The sequence below is a fragment of the Babylonia areolata genome, chromosome 25 (assembly GCF_041734735.1).
Source record: "Babylonia areolata isolate BAREFJ2019XMU chromosome 25, ASM4173473v1, whole genome shotgun sequence".
Taxonomy (NCBI): domain Eukaryota; kingdom Metazoa; phylum Mollusca; class Gastropoda; order Neogastropoda; family Buccinidae; genus Babylonia; species Babylonia areolata.
In genome coordinates this window covers 31,275,352-31,295,878 of record NC_134900.1, presented here as the reverse complement: position 1 = coordinate 31,295,878, position 20,527 = coordinate 31,275,352, and the positions used below count along the sequence as shown (strand labels likewise).

The following is a 20,527-nucleotide window of genomic DNA, read 5'->3' as shown; positions in this document are numbered from 1 at the left end:
ATCCCACACACACACACACACACACACACACTCTTAACAACAAGAAATTTGAATCATATTCAAAGAAAACAACAATGTGTGTGCACCATTTGTGTGTGTGCATGCACGTACTCACTCCTCCCACCCGCACCCTCTCAATCAATTCTCTCAGGTAAGAAAATGTAATTATTGCACCCTCACCCATCCATCACCTCAATAAAAGAGGGCAGGGAAGTTCAAAGTCTTCCATCTCTCTGTCTCAAACAGCATAAACTTCCGCCAGTGACCTCAACAGACGCTGCTTTATCCCCTACCCTCCTTTCCATTTTGTTTTTCACTCATACCCCTCCAACAAATAAATATTAATAGTCTTTTCAAGCCCACAAGATTAAAACATTAAAAAAAGCCTTTTTAATGACATACTCATAACACATGTGAAGGACAATGATAAAACATGACACTTTTTCATGAGTACAAGCTGTGGTCTGAAATACAACATATATGCAAAACCAAACTGAGTTGAGAGGGCTGAAAATGAAACAATAAACATGCAGATATCAGCCACGTGTTGTTTGTGACAAAGTGGTTAGGTCAAGGACTAACAACCACCTCAGAAACTGCAGAAAGTGAACCCTAAATGTTCAATGCTGAATTATGAAAAGGAATCAATAATTTCTACATTGAGAATGCAGTGGCTATTTTACAAACAAAAACCAATAATAATGATTTTAATCAAAATGGAGATCATGGATTTCATCCAAAGATCTTAAAAACAAATCTTTTTTAAAAGAATATATATCTGTTCTATACTGGTGTAAGATCGATATCACCAAACTCAATGCAGGAAGTATATAAAAAAAATATATAATGAAGGGCTGTCAGCGCTAAGATTTATTTTCAGAATTCATGCAATAACTGACACAAAAATGTGACAGGTCTGTCTTGTTCTAATCAAATTCATTAAACAAAGACTACCCAGTTCAAGAGAACATGTATTCAAACAAACAGACAAGCAGGCAAACGAATAAACAATGGTAACATTTTCCCCACGTCTCACGCCCACACAGACCCACAACAAATGAGGGGAACTGCTTGTGTATGCACGCACTCAAGCATACCCCCATGTGCGTGCTAGAATGATTCAATGCAAGCAAGAGCGTAAACGAGTTTGCCTGGGTGTGAATCCAGGCATACATGTCAATTCATGCATATGTGAATGTACGCGTGTGTGCTTGTGTGTGTGAGCGAGGGAAGTTTCACCCTTGTGTATGTGTTTGTTCATGCATGCACATGCCAGCTATGTCTGTGTGTGTACATCCTCCGATTGAAACAGTACAGCGTCACTGCTGACTAAGCGTACACAAATGATTATGCTGGTCTGGACAGTATGGTGTCATTGCTGAGCAAACAAAAATTATGAAACCATATCCACTTCCATTCTATATCCATTTCAAAATCCGTACCATATCCATTTCTGTCCATACTGTATCCGTTTCTTCACTCTTTCCCCACCCTGTTCCCCTCTGGTGAACTGGCAGTACAGGTGTGAGCAGGCACAGGCTGTTTGGGTACTGGGGATCATCGACACTCCCCACCTCTGACCCGCTCTTTCCACATGACAATCACAATGCCACAGTCCTCACTATTGACATCATGGGCCATAGAATGAGATAATCATTGATTTCTCTCTCTCTCTTGTCCCCATTCCCCCAACCTTCTGTGTACACATTAGTTATCAAATCAATCAAACTCAAGTATCACATGACTACATAAAAGTCCTGACTGATTGTAGAATGGGGTAATTATTGATGTGTGTGTGTGTGCGCGCGCACACACGCGCATACATGCGTGCAAGTGTACATTTGTGTGTGTGTGATGTATGTGTATGTGTGTGAATGTGTAAGTGCATACATCCACTCAAGTGTGTATGCATGTGTGTATTCATATGTGCATGAACATGTTTCCACATATGCATGTCTTTTCAATGTGAAAAATATATATCCCAAGACTTAAAATGGAAGCCTTCACTACCAATAGTCTGCATGCAGAACAAGGTAATCACTTCTCTTTCCCCTGTTTTTAAAACTCGGATTTCAAATCTTTTAAACAAGAATAAGTTTTCAAACGTAACACATGCACAAACACATACACACTTTCACAATGGGTTGTCAGAGTATTTGGGACAGATATGCACTACCCTGTGAAAATACAATGCAGCTATCATCCTGCCTAGACTGATAACACAGCCGATAAATCAGCATTAGCCAGCAAGGACCAACACTCAACACCGACCAGACAGTTTAATCCATTTGTCTGATGAAAGAGTCTGTTGTCTCCTAAACTGACATTTATTGTGTCACTTCACTTTAACGCATCCACCCGACTTGACAGTCTGGTCTTTTTCCAACAACCAATTATTCCATGGTGGCACCGTGGCACAGTCGGTAAGGCGTTGGACTTTTGATCATGAGTTCATCATCGATCAGGGTTTGAGGCCCTGCTTTTGGCATGGTGTTGTGTCCTTGGGAAAGGCACCTCACTCCATTTTAGTCACTCCACGCAGCTGTGAATGGGTACCCAATTCACTGCTCCAATGGCCATAAAAGTCTATAGGTCCTTTTTTCATAAACATCGATACACAAGTACATTCTCATAAACATACACATATTTCATGCACAGACACAATTTTCAAATGCGTCCCCATACACATACACAAATATATACATGTGTGTTTATACATATGGTCCACACATATTCCTTATGACGAAACTGTGTTCTGGGCTTCATGTACAAAGGAACAGCTGTTATGCCACACTGGTTTCTAAGCTGGATCTGTACCCATGATTTTTCACTACCAAGAGAACGTCTTTGTCAAAGAACTCACATTGGAACAGTTACAGTTACGTTGTAAAACTCTGTCAAAGCCCAAATGAAAAAAGGATCAATGGTTGTCCCTGGCTTTCTCCAGTCCACACTTGGACCGTTACAAACCACTCTGCAGCACTGAAAGGCGGCTAAACCAATAACATACAGTCAATGTAAGAAAAATGTAAGACCACGAACAATAGAGAGAGAGAGAGAGAGAGAGAGAATGTGCTTGTACATGTATGTATGCATATGTATGCACACACTCTTGCATCGTTAAGTATGTGCAATATGCATTTGTATTACTTCCATGTGAGTGTTCAAGCTTTGTGAGCCTAAGAGTGTGTTTGCAGTCACCTGTGTTGTGCATGTGTGCGTGCATGGGTGTGTGTGTGTGGTGTGTGTGTGTGAGGAGAGAAGGAGTGACCACAAGTGTTCAGATGTTCACAAATTCAGGACCATTTAAGGATTAAATGTGTTTTCTGCTTGCGCGCAAACATGCACACATACACATGCACAAACACACACACACAATAAATACATGAGATGAAGCAGATGCAACAGGTGGAATTTCTGTTCTTTCCTGCCAAATAAACAGTGTGTTCCAAGCATTTATAAATGTCACTATCATGTTTTGTTTTTGGTTTCCTATGCCCTTCAAATGTAAACATCCCTTACCAAACATGTGATGCAAGACTGTGGATATGAAATAACTGAGCCAAACTAAAAGGGCCTGGGGACCACCAGATAGCTCACGCACACGGACACACACATGTGCGTGCACACACACACACACACACACGCATGCATGCACACACACACCCAGCCACCCCACCCCATACCCCACTCCCATGTAAACACGCCCAGCCACCACACACACACACACACACTCGCACTCAAGCTAAGGGTAACAACCGGGTAATGCTTTCTGGAATGTTACTCAACAACCTACTGGGTACTTATAGAACTTAACCGTCTCCCAAAGCTGAACTGCTGTTGACACAAACCATAAACCGAACACCGCAAGTTGGAGGACCCCATGATTTTCTTTTCTTTAAGCCTCTTGAGAGGAGGTAGATGGGCAGGAAACTGGGGAAATTGTTTACATAACTGGCATAGCAGCAAACAGAAAGCTCTGTAGAAATTATGTATACACAACAGGACCATGTAAATTCAACTACAAACTGCTCTTTTTTGGCTTGTAAACACAATTTAAAAAACACACCCACAAAAAAAAGTGTAAAAAGAACAGTGTGTGTGTGTGTGTGTGTGTGTGTGTGTGTGTGTGTGATAGACTCAGAGAGAGACTGTGTGTGTGACTCAGTGTGTATGTGTGTGTGTCTGACTGTGTATAGATCTGTAACAGTGTGTGTGTGACTGTGTATAGACATCTGTGCATGAATGAGAGAGTGAGACAGGCAGACGGACACTGACAGACAATGTGTGTATCTGAGTGCTCATGCACATGCAGGTGTATGTATCCACATGTAGACTATCTCATGCGTTTGTGTGTATTATACTTTCATGATCAATGGATCCTTACATTTTTTCCTTCTCTGTTCAAGGTTGAAGACAGCTCTAGAAGGTTCTTCAGTCCAGGATTCTCTCTGTGGGTGTTCTATACGCCTGACCCTTTGACCCTGCCTCTACCCTGTTGTTATGAGGGGTGCCACATGCTGGGATGATTACCGTTTCCATACCCCCTCAACTCGACATGCACTAGGGTTATTACCTTCAGATCCAACATCCGTTTTTGTCTACCTGCCTGCCTGCCTGTCAGTGTGTCCGTCTTTTCTCCATGTGCTATGCATATGTGTGTGTGTTCACTCGCACGCACATGTGCGTGTGCATGTGTGTGCGTGTGCATGTGTGTGTGTGTGTGTGTGAGTGTGTGTGTCACTGTGTATGTGTGTGTGTGTGAGTGACAGTCTGTATGTGTGTGATATGTATGTATGTGATAACATGTGTGCATGAATCAGTGAGTGAGTGAATAAGACAGAGAGAGATATATAGTGTGTGCGTGCATGCGTGCGTGCGTGCATGTGTGTGTGCATGCAAGCTTGCGCATAAATGCATGCCCTTTGACTGCCTGTGAGAAGTAAAGTGTGCATACACACACACACACACACACAAAGATCTCAGAATGCTGTGGGTATGAACATATGTATGCACCAGTGCATGCACATGGTTAAGTACACATTCATCATATATCATATACCCCCACACACATGCTAAATCGTAAATGGGGCACATACACCTTTCTTAACACACACACTGCCTCATATCACTTAAAAGTTGAAAATCTTAAACTGAAGACTACTACTAATAGTATAACATGCATGCGTTCACAGACACATACACCTTATATATACATGCAGACACATACACGTGCGTCATGTGTAACACACCCCTTCCCCTCCCTTCCCTCCTAAACACACACACCAACACATGTACACACACAGACACAAGCGTGCGCATGCGCCCGCCTCCCCCCCCCCCCACACACACACGCCAGAAAAACCCACCACACATCAGTACATATATTCCCAACCCTCACAGAAGGAAGCTCATAAAACAAATGGAAGGAAAGAGGGCCCAGTACAGAAGACGACCAGACTGTAAGTAAATCATCTACACACACTATACAACAACCCCACACCACCACCACCAGCTTCCACAGCAAAGGAGGTGGGGGCCATTGGCATAGTAGTACCTTCTCTGGTGGAGCGATGGTGGGGGCGCGATGGTGGGGGGGGAGTAGTGGTGGAGCGGTAGGGGGGTAAGGGGGGGGGAGTAGTGGTGGAGCGGTGGGGGTGTAACGGGGGAGTAGTGGTGAAAAAGTTGGGGGGTGGGGGTGTACAGCTGGTGCAGCAAAGTGGAACACCTGTTACCAGGTAAAATGAGAGCTCAACCACCATTCCCGAACTCCGAACCACCACCACCACCCCAGTAGCCCCTCTTCCCTCCAACCTGGGGTATGATAATCTGACCACCTGACCTGCCTCACCTGTCTTGTGTTCAGTTCAGCGACTTACATGCCCACAGCTATCCCTGTTTAGTGTCAGGTTGTACAGCATCCACGCTGAAACCCCCCTCCTCTCCTCCTCCCCCCCCCCCCCAACATCTACCCATCCGCCTCTCCTTTACCTGCCCATCTTCCTGACCACACAACACCTGGGCTGCCCTTGTTTATAGTTTGTACAGTAACCTGCTCTGCCTCCCTCCATATACGTCAGACCAGGCAAAGAATCAACAGAGAGGGGGGAGGGAGAAATAGTGAGCGCGAGATGAAAGAGAGGAGGAGTGGGGGGGGGGGAGAGAGAGAGAGAGAGAGAGAGAGAGAGAGAGAGGGAGGGAGGAAGGGAGGGAGGGGAGGGGAGGGGAGAAATATTCCATTTGTTCATAAACAGTGTACAATATAACTATATCACTCACACAATTATGCGGTGCAATCTCGAGAGTGCACTGAAAAAGCCACAAGTCGTGCAGCTTATACTTCTACATCAAAACAACAACACGTGAGAGTGCTATAATAAATAAACAAATTATATGAAAATTACAAAAACAGTAAAACTCAAAGAAAAAAAAAACCGTGTGTATCCTAACACCTGCAGTGCAAAGAATCAGCTGCTGCTGCAGGTCAGGCATCTGTCTTGTTTCGTTTTTCATGTAACGAATGAAAAGAAGAGAAGTTTCCTTTTTAATGCATGTGTGGTGTATCGTATAGATCAGTCAGCATGCTTTTATTTGATACCCTGAAACTGAAACTGCTGGTGCACACACAGTGAATTCACACACAAAATTTTTTTTTCAGTTTTTATTTTCTTTCTTTCTTTCTTTTTCCCCTTCTTCTTTCTTTTCATTATCGCGGTTTTTGTGAGTTTCTTGTTGATACATAAAATTTTATACAAAATGCAAACAGAACATTATATATGTGCACGTGTTAAGCATGCACGCAAAATTCACAAAACATCCATGATAATGATAATCAAACCAACCAACCTGACTTGATGAGGAAGAGCTCCAGGTGAAACAAACACTAACACCCAAGAGAAAGAAAGAACTCCACAGGTGAAACGCTACACTGTAACCCTCAACAAATCTGCCGATGTAGAGACAGCAGAAAGACACGCAAGTCCAGCGCAGTCGATAGTAAGGCTTCTTCCTCACTCTTGTCACTCACTGGGACTCTCCTTCGCATCCAATGCCTTAAGGCACACGCACACACACACACACACACTCACTCATACTGCCACACATGCGCGCACAAAGTCACCACCACCACCACCACTACGACCATCACAACCAATACAAGGGAAACGACACAACACTGCCACCACCGTTATCCTCTAAAACCGTCCAATTTTTCTTTTCCGCCTCCCCTCTGACAAGTTGACACACCGACAATCCCCCTCTCACCACTCCCCTTCCCCCTCCACCCCCTCTCCGCCCCCCACCAGCACAAAACAGAAAACCGACGTCATAACGCCGGTTACGCACGCACACCTACAGGGTGAGAGAGACAGAGAGAGAGATTAGGTCTAAAACAGCGTGTGTAGTAGTAGTATTAGTAGTAGTAGTGAGCCCATCCACCATTGTCAGCACACAAGCCCACTGCCACCGCTCCCCTTGACCCTCCCCCCTCCCCCCACACTATTCTCAAAGTCTTGAATGACTGACTACAAACCGCATAACCCAGGTGTAAAACCTGCTGACAGGGGTGATCAATAGCTCGCCGAACAACACACGGCTATTTTGGGGACACAGAAGGACGACGACGAAGACTGACAGTAACGGCAGCGCTTGTGGAGGGAAGACAGGGGTGACAGACAGCATACGTACGTCCACACAATGTCAGGCAGTGTCTCTCTCCCCCACCCCCCTCTCTTTTTTTTCCCCGTCGCAGACACAGGCCTCCCCTTTTGTTCGGAAGTTTTGCTAACAGTTCGAGTTTCATGATTGGTAGACCGACCTCTCCCTGTGGTCCAAGTCCTTGCCTACTGGCAGTAATATATAAAGAATTATACCTCTATCTATCTATATATCTCTCTATATATAATTATATATAAAGTGGGTAAAATCAGCTGCAATGGAGGTGGTTGTAGAATAAGAAACATCATACCAGTCCAGTGCTTAACTTATGAGAAAGAAAAAGAAGCAAAGGTACGGCAGTTAGTTGAAAGAATTAGGTTACATCACAGGTCCATATCCCGCCATGCTGACACTCCTTATACAAGGCAAAAGTGTGTGTGTGTGTGTGCATACGTGTGTGCCGTTACGCGCGCGAATGCGGGTACGTGTGTGTGTGTGTGCGCGCGTGCGTGCGTGCGTGCGCATGCGCGACCGCGTGTGGGTATGTAGAGACTGCCAAGAGGACTGGCAGCAACTCAAGAGATACATAGACATAGAGACCCAGGGAGAGCATCTCAGACAGGCTCTGCACAATAAATCCCTCTCTCCCTCCCGCCCACACCTCGTGACATCCCTGAAATGTTTTGCTATACTATCATACCATGCCCCGTCAGGCACTCAATCTGACATGTTGCTTACAATATGCCTTGCTACTACTGGTAGTCAAACGCCAAAGTGGGGGGAAAAACTAACCCTAATACATCTAAGAGAAAAGAAAAACAAACATGCTGATTTACTGCTACGGCTGAAAAGAGAACAAAACTAAACAATACAGAAACTAAAACCCGCGAATAACACACACACACACATCCTTTACACAGCCAAAAACGAAACAAACTATTCCATTTCTTTTTTCTTTCTGGCGGAAAACACTGCACATCCTCCAATTTACACAAAACAACGAAAGAGACCAAAAAAAAAAAAAAAAAAAAAAAAACCCGCACACAACCCACCCAACCCCCACCCTAAAAAACAAAAAACAAAACAAAAAAAAAACACGACAAATTTTACCCACTCAAGACAACTACTAACTTTATCACCCTAATTAAAACATCAAAAGCAAACATCGTACGTGGACAAGCACGCACAGCCCAGTTCATTATTGCCTGGGCTCGAAGTCGTAAAACCATCAATTAAAAAAAAAAAAAGCAACAACCGTAAAACACACACACACTAAAAAAAAAAAAGGATAAGCAAATTAGTTACACGATAACGAAGCAGTGTGATTTATTTTGTGGACAACACAAAAAGAAAAAAAAAAGATCTGCCCGGGACAGTTTCAGAGATCGAGGTGTCAAAGCGTGTGAATTGATCCATACACGATACATCACATCAATGTTTACAATTATCATTTTGAATTAAAAAAAAAAATAAATTAAAAAGAGAGAGAGAGAGAGAGACAGAGAGGCCTGGCCTACGCATAAACCCAACGCGCTGGCTGGTCAGACCTATATAGAGGAACTACAGTTCGCTGAAAGCATTAACACGAAATAAAATATGGACGATTACTGCTTACCTGGCACTACCACACCATCGCAACACCACCACCGCGACCAACAACAGGCAGTGGTTTCAAAGCATTCGGACCCAAGGAAAGATAGGTCGAACCATTCATCGCCTAAATGTCACCGATAACATACTGACAACATTGTTATCTGGCATATCGTCGTCAAACTATGCCCAGTCGATTCACGTCGATCGTCATTATCGATCCGAGACTATCAGTCTGAAAATAGACTGCTGACAGGAGACATATCCACCATATACCACCACCACTGTGTGTCGTCAAGGCCAAGGGTATATAATACAGTAATTATCATACGTGTGTACGCAACTGGTGTGCCTGAAAGAGTTCACTACGCGTGTTCATTAATTTTGTTCTTTTGTAATTTCTCGTTACTGGTGTTCACGCACGCACAGAGAGACAGAAAGAGAGAGGGTGGGTAGGTGAGAGAAAGAGAGCGGGGGTAATGGGGAAAATGAATAAATTCCACGACACTGTGTGAGATAGACTCTAGCAGACTAAGGTCCAGACAGGCATGTACAGACACATGGAGGGATGGTGGGTGGGGGCAGGAGGGGGAGAAAGAGACGGGGGGGAAGTGGAGAGAGAAGCACAGGGAAACTCATCACACACACACAAACACACACACACACACACACACACACACACACACGTAACCGAACCGACACCCCACACCACTCCACTCGGCGCTCACTCAACTGGCAGCAAAGCACTTCACCCCCGTTTCCATGACCACCAGAAAGAGCTCTGGCAGCCAACGGTATTTTCAGCCCCTCGAGCGAAGAAGCAGCTAGCTAGGCTAGGCAGGCTAGACAGTCTACCTGCCGTTTTGCTCAGGTAAGGGAAGGGGGGGGGGGGGGGGGGGGGGGGGGGCGGAGGGGGGGGGGCTGTCACTTTGCTTTAAACAAGCATATACTGGCGGCACTCAGAAACGGGGAAAAGGAGAGGGTAGAGGTGGGAGTGGAGGGTGGAAGGAATGAGGAAGTGGAGCGTAAGGGTGGGGAGGGTGCACGGAGAGAGAGAGAGAAAGCGAGCAAGCGAACGCAACAGAGACAGACAGCTTGACTGAGACAGGGATTGACAGGGAGATAGAAAAAAATTTTAAATAAAAATTTTTTTTTAATAAAAAATTATAATCTTTAAAAGGCAAAAGAATGCTATTCCCTGGCTAAAAGCGTAACAAGCCAACAACAACACGACACAGAACGCGTCCAACAACGTTTCCAACAGCGTTGGGGAAGAACATCGATTCGCACCTACTTAAACTCCTCTGTGTGTGTGTGTGTGTGTGTGTGTTGAGCGCGCGCGCGCTTGTGTGTGTGTGTGTGTGTGTGTGTGTGTTGAGCGTGCGCGCGCTTGTGTGTGTGTGTGTGTGTGTGTGTGTGTGTGTGTGTGCTTACTAAAGCATGCAACCGTCCGCCAATTAATTGTGAATGGTGCCGAGGCCATTATTATTTATTAACTGCGCACGCGGAATATATTTATTGACCTCAACTGCCTGCCATTCAATTCACTTGTCGATGGCATTCTTTTGTCAAATAATGCCACAACTGGGTGCTTGTGAGGAAAACAAATCATAAACATATACGCTATTTATTTGACTAATCATGTCTATATTATTAAAAATTCGCCATTTACTGATCTGCTTGAATATATTATTTTAATTAAAAAATAATACAATGAAATAAAACAGAATGATTTCTATTAAAAAAATAAAAAACCAAAAAAAACCCCACCCTCTTCTTCAGAATAACTAGTTCCTTACTACTGGTGTGAATAACGGGGGAAGGGAAGGGGTGTATGTGTGGGGAGGGGGGGAGGGGCTATGGAGGGGGGGGGGGGGGGGAACCAAGAGACAGTATTTAGGGGAGTTCACCTATCATATCAATATAAACCCTTAAGTTCACCAATATAGAAATTTGAAAAATAAAAATACTACGGGAAGCTCAGCAGCTCTTGGGCCCGATCAACAGTTTCCTAAAAACGGAAACCGAAACGGAAACCGACCAATTTGCGTGCACTTTTCAACCCGAAAGCACACACAGAGACTCAGACGTTGCGAGCGCACACACCAGAGCGACTGCACACGAAATGTCGAACAACACACACAGAGTCATCCCCTAACCCCAACCCTAACCCCCCCAACGCCCCCCCCCCCGCCCCCCCCGGTAAAAAAAAATAAAACTTGACTCAAGCGCACCAATCTGCCTTGTTCACCCAACTGGGTGGACAGCAAAGAAATGACAGATGGATCCAGGGGGGTGATTGCACAAGCGATATTATTAGTAGCGCTCTGCTTTTTGCTTGGCGTTCAGAGTTTTCCTTGATTAACGGATTTAGAGTATGTAGACGAAGCATTTATTAAAAAAATCTAAAAATAAAACAAACCAAAAAAAACAAAAACAAAAAAACCCACAAAAAAACGCTGAGCTAACTTAACACTGTTTACATCACTTTAGGCAACCCAGCCCAGGTGTGTGTGTGTGTGTGTGTGTGTTGTGACTGTTGGGGAAAGGACAAGGAAGGGAAGATATACTTTTTTTTTCTTTTTTTAAAATTTAAAATCAAGAACAAAATCGACAGACTGACAAACTGAAAAATGGACCGTACAACCAACTGCAGGGACCCAAGCTTTGACGAACAACCCACAGACATTCCTAAAGAATCTGCCATATCTGGTGACACAAAGTCCTAAAGAATCTGGTGAACTGTTCTTCCGTGCAGCATCCTAATGTCTCTTAACAGAGTTGAGGGAAGCAGCTTTTTTTGGTTTTTTTTAACTGAACTATGGATAACTCCGGCAGCAACTGCCCCCAACCCCCTCCTCCTCCACTGTGCTAAGACGTGTGACAGAAATATTACATATAAATGCTGTTTTAATCACCAAAACCATACAAATCTTAAAGAGTGAAGTGCTGGAAGGGAACTGTGCTAAAAATCTTCTGGAACAATCCTTACTGTTCATCATCACACAATGTAGCTAACATTCTGCACGATTTTCTTCACAACTCTGAAACGATTGACTTCTAGCTGTGTAACCTCCCCCCACACACCCCCATCCCACCCCAAACCTTCCTGATGCAAATACACACACACACAAAAAAAAAGGTAGCGCTGACATCCAGACACTGCAAAAATAAATCGAAAAAACTTTTGGGCACAAGTTACTAAAATAAATAGCTGCACAACGCTGATGACAACTACAGAAACAACACACTGCATAATTAACAGCCTCAAAAACAAAACAAAAAACCTCAGCAAAACTCAACAGACAAGAAAGAAAAAAATAGTGCAGGATGCCAGAAATACCCAGAGGGGCAAAAGCGAGAGGAGCTGCATGTCCTCTGACATTAGGAAAGAGTCTGAATTTGTGGTTGTCAGCTTACGGTATACACTGCCTGAAGCAAGTCAACCGTTTCCGACCACCTCAAGGTCTTAAAAAAAATTTTTTTAAAGGAAAAAAAAAAGACTCAAACATTTCATTCTTATGAACATTAAGCTCGTGACATTCAGTTTCAGTTTCAATCTCAAGGAGGTGTCTCACAAGGCAAAGACTGATCCATTTAATACACCACATCTGTGTAAAGAAAAAAAATTAAAGCAACAAAAACAAAAAAAGCAGATGCTCGACCTTAACATAAACCCAAGGTGTTGGTCAGGCTTTGAGAACCAAACCTAGGTTAGTGTATAAAACATAAAATGAAACAAAAAAACAAACCAAAAAAACCCAACTAAAAAACAATTAAATAACAAATAGGTAAACTACATCAAAGTATAAAATGAAAGATACGCAGATGTTAAACGACTGACATACAACATAGAAACAAGACGTACAACAAACAAAACTAACAAACTTGTGTCATGTGGTTGCTTTTCCTCCCTTCTGGAATAAACTATCCTTAACAACAAAAAAGCTTTGACAAATACCTTAATCACAGTTGTATAGTTCAGTTTCAGTATCAAGGAAGCATCAAAGAATGCAGACCGATTTATGTTGACGTACACTGTACCAAATCTGCTTTTATTTAAGAAAAAAAAAAGTCCTACAGAATGGAGACAATGCAGCACACCGCATTACTTCAGTGCTTAATTTAATTACCTGGAGAGAACTGGCTTACAGAGGGTGGGAAGGAAGGAGGTAGGTGGAAGGGTGGGGAATGCCATTGCTTCCACGAAGGAGGAAGGGGGATTACTGGGACAGAAATAGATGGAGAGTGACAGAGGACAGTGCAGATTCACCATCGCCCTGTCCACCCCACCCCAACCCCCTTTTTTCTGCAACACCTCCCACACTTATTCATATCTACTAGTGAGCTGTTACACACTGTCTGGCTGTTTTTACCCCTCCATTTAGGCAGCCACACTCCGTTTTGTGGGGTGTGCACCATGGGTATGTTTGCGTTTTCATTACCCAACAAAAATGGATTACAGGATCTTTAGATGTTCTTCATGTATATGCACATAAAACTGAGTTCAGGCACAAGCAGGTCTGCATATATGATGTAACCAGGGAGATGAGAAATGCCTCCACCATTCACCCACCAGATGCAGCCTGGGATTTGAACCCATGACACCAAGATTGCAAGTCCAGGGTACTAACCCTTGGCTATCATGCACATTTGGAGCTAGGACGATGGGAGAGAGGAACAGAGAGATGATAAGAGGAAGGGTGGGGGAAGGTGAAAGTCCACCATGGCAATTAAAGGAGGAATACATTTATCAAAAATAAAAAGAGAAGACACGAGACACAAGATTTGCTACAGCACTAATCTAATGAAGACATTTTTTGAAGTAAACAGAGCAAATTTAAGCAGGAGTATGTGATCACAAATCTCCTTTCACAACCTTCAGATCATCTGTTAAAACAAGAATGCATTGTCTCCCTCATTCAATCACACTATCTCCCCTTCTCCGTCTCTCTCTCACACAGACACAGACACACACAGAGACACACACACACACACAGGCAAAAAGCAATATTCATATCACAGACAATATGTGCAGCTCCAAATCCTGGTATCAAGTTGTGATAATGGTTCTCAATACCCCAGGATCAGACTCAAACTCAGAAGTCTCTCATGTTCACAGTTCAATGCGTTCACTTGGGATCTGTATTCATCCTCTTTTGAGGATTTCTAAGCTCAATAGCAGACCAGCAACTTTAAAGGTGTGGTCCCTGAAATTATTCCTGTAAACCCTCATAACCCTTTTGCAGTGATGAACACACAGTGCATGTGTTATTTACTAATTTAGCCTTTTGCAATGAAAAACACACATTATGTGATATTGACCCTTTTGCACCAACACACACAGTGCATGTAATACCTTCTCCTTTGCACTTACAAACACACAGTGAATGTGATATCCAACCTTTTGCAATAACATACGCATTGTCATAGTGCATGAGGTATCAAACGTTTTGCGTTGACAAAGGCATGGTCATAGTGCATGAGTTTCTAACCTTTTGCAATGACAAATGCATAGTTCAAACTTTATCTAACCTTCTGCAATGACCAAGACAAAGTGCATGTGATATTTAACCTCTTGCAATGACAAACGCATAGTGCATGCAATATTTACCCTTTTGCAATGACAAACGCAGAGTTGCATGTGATGTATTTATTTTTACCCTTTTGCAAAGACGCACATGACGTATGTGATATGTATCCTTTTGCACTTACAAATACTAATTACATGTGATACAGGAGAAAACAAGCTTTTCTACTCACCTCTTTAGAGCATTTCTCCAAGGGAACAACAGGGTAGGTAACCTGTTCAAAAAGGGAAAAGGGTATTGTCAACAACGCATGCATCATCTTAATTTGAATGTTTCTTTCCCTCATCCTTAAACCACCTTCATAATCAAAATTTGATGAATGAGTAAGTCACTATTCACAACACAAACATTATATCAAAATTTCTCTCTTTTTTTCCCTTTTTCTTTTCTTTTCTTTCTTTCTTTCTTTTTTTTTAAAATTCCACACCATCCTTTTGCAATGACAAAACACAGCCATCATAATAAAATCCCCCCCTCCCCCCTTCTCTCTCTCAACCGGTTTATTTTTAACAGCCCCCCCTAGCCCCCACCCCCTCTCAAAATGCTTGCCTTTAACCAATCTAAACACTTTTGACGGCTGCTGCAGTTTGTTGATCCTTCCTTCAGGGGACTCCCCCCCTCCCCCCAAGAATGGACAAATAAATTTAAAAGGCGAAGACAGGGGAAAGCAGAGAGGAGGGGTGGGTGGTGCTTGTGGCTGGCAGAGACAGAGAAACAGGGAGAGAGGGAACGGGGTGAGGGTTGTAGGGACGGTTGAGAAGCAGCAGGTTGGTTGGGGAAAGGTTGGAGGGGGCTAAATGGAAATCCTGGCGTTTGAGACCAGCTACATTAAAAAAAAAAAAAGTGTGTGTGTGTGTGGGGTGGGGGTGGGGGGGGGGGTGCGGGTAAAAAAAAAATTAAATAAAAAAAAATCTGGAGCTGTCCATTAGGGGTCCAGCTATTGATTCCCCAAACTGGTTTTCTTTAAATTAGCCTGGCTGACGGATAAAATGGCCCATGGAGTCCTCCCCGCTAAATCAAAGCCAAAAAGCATTAGCACACTATTGCCTCCGTGTGGTCCCTACCTTTCCTTCACATCAATTCTTCATCATCCTTCCCCCATCCCCCCACTCCCACCTCACCAAGAAAATCTTTTAAATTTGTTCTATCCTCTCTCTCTCTCTCTCTCAAAATCCTGTATAATTTTGCGCTGGCTCAAAAGATCTGTACTGCCTGATGTTGGACCTGGGACCTCATTTTCTCTCTCTAATGTTACGGTGTGGTCATGAGACACACAACTGACAGACCTGGAGGAGTCTAGTGAATAGTTCTGTGTGGCGACCCAGTGACTCTTCTCGGAGTTGTGGGAGAAGATCTCTCTCCACCTCGGCAACCCCACCCCCACCCCCAACATACACACAAATACACACACACACTCCTCATTTTCCCCCATATTCTATGTAAGTAAAAATAAAAATAAAAAAATTTTTTAAACTGTACACCACAGACCCTTAAACCTCCTGGCTGCTCAAAACTTATAAAACGAAATCTGAGTGGCATGAAGTTAGCAAGAGCTCAAGAACAACTTCTTGTGTACTTTTTGAGTGGTGTAATGGGTTTTGCTGAATAAAAATAATGCAGTTCCAAGAGAAATAAGACTATTATAAAGAATGTTGCCCAACATTCTGCCTGTAACCTCAATCGTGTCTCATTAATATAACAGCCCATCACTGAGGAGCATCCTCTGCAGCAGCAGCCAAGGGGTTAATCAATCCTTGTGCAGCTGCTTGTACAACACTGAACATTACTGACAAGGAAGTGGGGATGTGAATCAGAGAGAGGGTCACTATGTCAATGGAAAAGGAATACACACACTTTCATGTCTGTAAAGGCTGTTCATAAACAGGAATCATGTTCATGTTTACATCAGCAATAATACCTTCATTATCAACACATGCACATGCACACACACACACACACACACACACACAGTCATGACAAGCTCCCTACCCCTTCACACACACACACACACATGGTCATGACAAGCTCTCTACCCTTTCACACACACATGAACACACACAAGCATATAAACACACACACACACACACACACACACACAAACTCTCCCTCTTTCTCTCTCTCATAAAATAAGCACACAGGGGTACCACATACTGAAGTTGGCATGGAAGCATTCATGCATGTACTGTGTGCTCCGGGATGGGGTTTGGTGGCTGCTGGTGGTTGCAGGACATCTGCTGCTTGTTATCACTTCATTTATTTGTAAATTATTGTATACATTTTTTTTCTATTGAAATCAGGATATAAATGATATAAATATTAATGCACAAGGCTTACACATCAGCCAGTCCCTGGTAATACTGGAAATAGTGCTATAATCACAATTATAACTGTTACCAAGTGTGAATAACAGCAATACATGGGAAAAGTGGAGGGGGTTGTGGAGGGAGAGAGTGAGACATACCCCATACCAAGGTTGAAGGTTTACATGCCCACCTATCCCCACTGTCAACACTTCTGCTGCACAGGAACCTGTGGTGTGACTGTGTTAGCCTTGTGAGTCCACAGCAGTAAGAAGGGGGGAGGGGGACAGGTGGGGGAGGCCTTCCTGGATCAAACTCAGACTTCTTGTCAGGAACAGCTCAAGTCAACATGCTCAGCAAACCAGGGCTGTTGGCTTAGCATTCCAGTTCACAGACCATGTCCACTGGCTGGGAAAACTGGGTGCTAAATTATAACAACAATATAATTGGTATTTATTATGTCCTCTACCTCCTTTGCACAGGACCCCCAGAGCAATAACAGTTATTGATGTGAGAAGAAAGAAAAAAAAAAGGTTAACCAAAATCAACACAGGGCGCTATAATCTAGACTTAGAAGCAAGACAAACAGATTACACACTTGCCTATCCTTTGTTAACTGAATGCGCGTGCACACACACACACACACACATACACACACACACTACCGCACATTATCATCCCCATCCACAATCACACACACAAACCAGCACAAAACACACACACACACACACACACACTCTCTCTCTCTCTCACTGACACCCCCCACCCACCCACACACACACTCCCAAAACACACACACACACACATGCATGCATGATTGCACACACACACACACTCCCCACAAATACCTGACATCTATCTATCCCTTAGCATCCATCCCCTTATCATGCCCATCACTTCAAGTAAGTCCTCTCCCACTCACACCCATCCCATCTCCTCACAGCCACAGTGAGGGATAGACATCTGAGGCACAGGTGCCTATGTGGATACATCATCTGGAAAGGTTACTTGGGTACAAGGAAACAAGTTTGCAGAAGCTAATCTTAGTGGGGGCAAATATACAGATGCAAAACTTTAACAAAAGTGATGGTAAAATGCCTGTGTGTGTGTGTGTGTGTGTGTGTGTGTATGTGTGTGTGTGTGTGTGGGGGGGGGGGGGGTGGATGCATGTGCACAGTTCATACTGACATGCCATCAATGATGAATAGGAGCTTCCTCACACACAAAAAGTGGAACAGGGACGGGTGTGTGTGTGTGTGGGGGGGGGGGGGGGGGTTAACTGTCAGTGAAATGGGGGTTTAGAGAATGAGGAAGAGACAGATAACCGCTTGACAACTGCTGAAGAATATGCTCGTCAGTGAAAAGCTGTCACCTCACTGAGATAAGACAGAGCTTACAGGTCAGAATGTCAACACACTGTATTTGGACTCCCCCAAAGCCACTTACACCACAGGTAAGTATACAATAATAATATATATGCAACACCTTGTGACATGGTGGGAAAGAAATTTTTATCCCATCAATGAGGACATCATGACAGTCCTGAGACTCATAGTATTGCTAAACTTAATTGGTGAATAGGTACAAACAAGAGTGTAGATACCTGAATGATACCTTGAAACGGGTAGATGGATTCAAGTTGGCACCTGGGTCTATACGTGCAAGTGAACCAACCAGGGTGACAGTGTGAATGAGCCTGTACAGTTATGGATGGGAGCATGAAGGAGGAGGGGGGCGGGGGGAGAGAGAATGGACAAATATGACAGGATATGAGTCAAGCCATGGATGATGATGAATGGGTGTAAAGAAGATGGGTCGGTGTATGAGTTGTCCAGAGTGTGAGTGTGCAATGGCTGAGATATCCTCTAAAGATGTTAGCAAAACTGAAGGAGAATAACAACTACCTCTATTACTATTATTAGTAATTTTATTTTGCGCTGAATCTTGTGCAGAGACAAATTGAAGCGCCTTACATCCAAACACACACACCATGCATAGCTGATTAATCTCAAGAAAAATGAAATTTCATAAATACATGTAAATGAAAGTGTCGACTGCAGTAGGGAGTGGGGGTCATGTGATCACTGAGATCTGTTGAATAGGTGTTGGTACAGTGAAACAAGTTTGCAAAGGTAATTGTTGGGCAATATCATATGCAGTTGCAATATTTTATTAACAAAAGTGATGGTAAAATGCACTTGTTATGTGCTTGTGGTTGTATGTGATTATGGATTGAGGGTGATGCATTGCACAGTTCCATCCCATCCTTGCATGCACTGATCAACATCCTCCCCAAATAACGACCTTAACTTCATACATGGTTCCAAACAACAAGCAGACACATCTCGCATCATGAAATAAAATATTCTTGATTGACTCCTCTCTCTTAATAGATGCACACTAGTCAGCACCCATCCCACCACCCCTATTTCGGACATCCCCACCCTCCACCACCCTCAAATGCAATATACACTTTCAAGCTAACCCTCTGACACAAAGACTCCATGCATGGGCAGCTGACAGTGGTTTATTGCTAAATTAATTGGTGAATGGTACAAAAAGAGTGTAGTACTGAATGATACCTTGAAACGGAAATGATTCAAGTTGGCACCTGGGTCTATACGTGCAAGTGAACCAACCAGGGTGACAGTGTGAATGAGCCTGTACAGTTATGGATGGGAGCATGAAGGAGGAGGGGGGCGGGGGGAGAGAGAATGGACAAATATGACAGGATATGAGTCAAGCCATGGATGATGATGAATGGGTGTAAAGAAGATGGGTCGGTGTATGAGTTGTCCAGAGTGTGAGTGTGCAATGGCTGAGATATCCTCTAAAGAGGTTAGCAAAACTGAAGGAGAATAACAGCTACCTCTATTACTATTATTAGTAATTTTATACAGCGCTGAATCTTGTGCAGAGACAAATTGAAGCGCTTACAGTCATTTACACATGCATAGCTCTTATTCTCAAGAAAGATGAAATTTATAAATACATGTAAATGGAAAGTGTGGACTGGTAGGGGTGGGGGTCAAGGTCACTGAGATCTGTGTAGTATGTGTTGAATGTAAAAATGCAAGAATGTTGCTTAACTATAATCATAATTTGTAAAGAGTATTTATTTTGGCCTTTGTGAGATTCACACTGAATATAATTTGGATTATGGTCAGCACACAGTTCCCCATCCCCCCATCCCCTTGCATGCACACTCTCACCATCCTCCCCTAACCCTACTTCAGCCATCCACTCCAACACACACACACACACACTCTCCATCATGAAATAAAATCTTGATTTGACTCTCTCTCTCTCTTAATGCATGCACACTAGTGCAGCCCCCTCCCCCCACCCCCTCTTTCACATCCCCCCCTCCACCACCCCCTCCCAAATGCA

The 20,527-nt window shown here is 43.5% G+C and overlaps 1 protein-coding gene across 9 annotated transcripts in view; it reads right to left on the bottom strand.

The window, feature by feature from the left end:
- The window catches only part of LOC143299785 (plasma membrane calcium-transporting ATPase 2-like), a 169,681-nt gene that overhangs the window by 117,913 nt on the left and 31,241 nt on the right, over positions 1–20,527 (bottom strand). For 7 of the 9 annotated variants that reach the window (XM_076613201.1, XM_076613209.1, XM_076613200.1 and 4 more), the window contains exon 3: positions 15,010–15,051. The exons of 1 other annotated variant lie outside the window; for it this stretch is intronic. The gene's annotated coding sequence lies outside the window, so the exon portion shown is untranslated. Of the gene's footprint in view, positions 1–6,846; positions 7,068–15,009; positions 15,052–20,527 lie in introns of those variants that run through there. One more of the 9 variants, XM_076613207.1, reaches the window with a different exon arrangement.